Below are 3295 nucleotides of genomic sequence, written 5' to 3' on the forward strand. Positions count from 1 at the left end.
CAATCTTCCTGTTTATTTTCCATGGCCCTTAATCCCTCAACCAATCAGTCAATCGGTCAATTAAGTAATCAATCGTCAATTACTTGACCACTCGTACATGACCTTTTTTTTTTTGTCATTTCTGGAGACTTCAACTCAAAGTATTTCTAATTTCTATTTGTTATCCCTTTATCTATTCTTTATCTTATCTATTCATTCATCTATTTATTCTTTTTTTTTTTCAACTAAAGTCAGCTGAGTGGGTGGATCCCATCCAAGGTTGCCAGCTAGTCAATTTTATTCATCCAAGCTAAGCCCTCTCGGCAGCAAAGGGGTTTATGAAATCTGATACATACATACATATATACATTCTTAAGTACACATACATACATATATACAAGTTCCTCACTCAAAGGAGGGAAAATACAAGGAGACTGGAAGAATGCCGATATCATACCAATATATGAAGGAGGAGATAAGGAAGACCCAACAAATTACGGACCGGTTTCCCTTACAAGCACGGTAGCCGATATTTGTGAAAAAGTTATAAAAAGTGGATAGATAGAATATTTGGAGGAGAACAATACACTGAATCCAAGACGGTTGGGTTTTGGAAGGGGAGGATCATGTGCCACAGATTTGATCTGTTTTTACTCGAAACTACTAGATATGATAACAAGAAAGGGATGGGCTAACTGTGCTTTCCTGGACTTGCAAAGGGCTTTTGACGGGGTACCACACGGAAAACTATTAAGAAAACTGGAAACTATAGGAGGGCTACAGGGTAAACTACTGAAATTGATGGAAGACTTTTTGCATGGAGAAAAATGAGAGTTTGTGCTCAGAGATAGGAGTTCTATTTGGGGAGAGATGATTAGTGGAGCTCCACAAGGATCAGTATTGGCTCCAATAATGTTTGCTATTTATGTGAATGACATGGACGAGGGAGTGGAACGTTACATGAACTTCTTTGCAGATGATGCAAAACTGTTCTTGATGTCGTTCTCTAGAATGTCTGTCCGAGCAGTCCCGTCTCTCCAGGGAATGCCACGGCAGGGACAGGATTTTCCCACTAATCCTTACTGAGTGTATGTTAATTTATTTGCGTGTGTGATTGTGTGAAGTGTTGCATCCTGGGCAGTTGTCCACAATACGGTCATCCAGTCTCTTCTGGTAGCTTAGAAGGGCTAGTCCTTGATAGAGAAGACTTATTAAATTGGGATAGGAGAAAAACAAGGGGACATAAAAAGAAGCTCATAAAGGACAGTCATAGGAGAGATCTGAAATAAACAGCTTTCTACAAGGAGTGGTGGATGTCTGGAACAAATTGGACGAAACAATAGTATGTGCAAACACCATACCTGAATTTATGAACAAACTAGATGTTGCGAGATATAAAAACGGGTCACCATGAGCATAGCTCCCCTTCTTATACAATACAACTAGGTAAATACATACAAACATACATACATACATACATACATACATACATACATACATACATACGTACGTACATACATACATACATACACACACTCACAAACACATATCCATATACATATACATATATATATATATATATATATATATATATATACATACATTCTCATTCTCTCAGGTAGGCTTGGTTAAAAGCAACTGCAAGTTCAGTGCTGATCAATTTCTTCTTCAGAGTTTCCAACTTTCTGAAAGTATCCTTTATAGAAAGCGTAGGTTCCCTAATCCGGTCATTATTAGCTTGACGTTTCGTTTCTGCATGAGTCATTATCAAAAGACAAAGCTGGAACAAATACATAGGATTATATTGTACAAAGATGCAGGAATACAGCGAATGATTGGCTGGAAGGTATGTCCCTTTGTCGGCCCCTTATTGGTTGAGAGGACAGTTTTCACGTACGGTCATTGGCTGGCTTGCCCGTTCTCTCGTGCCTCGCTACTTCGGGGTTGTAGCTTGGGAGTATAGTAGGGGCGTCTTGATGGGAATTCAGAAAAGGTTCAGAATGCCGCTGTCAAGTTCATCACGGGTTCGCGATGGAGCGACTTCAGAACCACTGAGTCTCTACACCGAATTTCCAACATCCGTCCACTCAACCAACACAAACACAAACTTCACTCAAGACACCTAGAAAAACTGCACGACAGACACAAACACCTGATAAAACACATTACACCTAGACCACACTGTACAGACTATCTGTCAGCTGCGCCCGTCCCACGTGCGGTATACACGATAAGACGTGTATAACCGTACCTACTAATAATACACCCCTTCACCAGCCTTGACTGGTGATAGCAATAATGATGAACTAATGACACTGGTCTACAAGGTTTTTGGTGTCCAGGAAATAAAAGTAATTCCTATGGGAACTTGGTCTCCTGAATCCAAAAATAACCTTCATTTTTACCAATCAGGTCTAGTTTTGAAGTTACCGAATTTCCATGTAATCACAATGTACGTACGTCCACTCTAATTTTCTTTGCCATATCAAATTCTAATTTTCTATTTTTCCAGATTTTTTTAGATATGGTGAATTCAGCAACAAAAAATGAGCAAGATGTCGTCTTCCAGAAGGTTTTGCGTAAATTCTCCAAAAGTGTTTTGTTACGTTTGTGGAGAATACACTTTGCCTGAAAATCGGAAAAACATCACGGACTTTGTTGAAAGAGCTTATATGGCATATTTTGGGGTCAAGCTGGGAGACCAAGATAAATACTGGGCACCGCATAGTATTTGCCAATAACAATGTACAGAGCATATGCGACAGTGGACTAAAGGGACAAGGAAAAGTATGAGATTCGCTGTACCAATGGTGTGGCGGGAGCCCAAAAATCACCTAGATGACTGCTACTTTTGTGCCCTAAATTTGAAGGGTATTAACAGGAAAAACCGACAAACGCTTGTCTATCCTAATCTTGCCTCAGCTATCAGACCGGTTCCACACAGTGAAGAGCTTCCTATTCCTGTCTTCAGTGTCTTGCCTCAGATAACTTTGCCCTCAACTGAAGAAATCTCATCACCTGAAGATGACACTGGAGATGAAGACTTTTCAGGTACGACTTTACTTCAGCTTTTCTCCCAGGAGGAGCTGAATGATCTAGTTCGTGACTTGAACCTCCCCAAAAACTCAGCAGAACTGTTGGCTTCCCGACTGAAAGAAAAGAATCTTCTAGAGAATGGCATCTTTTCATAGACAGCTCTAAGCGTAGTTTAAAAAGTGTATTGTTGCACAACGGGAATTTGTATGGCTCTGTCCCACTTGCCCACTCAACAACTCTTACGGAAAAATATGAAGAAATTAAGTAAGTTTTAAAGAAG

The sequence above is a fragment of the Oratosquilla oratoria genome, chromosome 42, assembly GCF_046742065.1.
Source record: "Oratosquilla oratoria isolate Oo_2021 chromosome 42, ASM4674206v1, whole genome shotgun sequence".
Taxonomy (NCBI): domain Eukaryota; kingdom Metazoa; phylum Arthropoda; class Malacostraca; order Stomatopoda; family Squillidae; genus Oratosquilla; species Oratosquilla oratoria.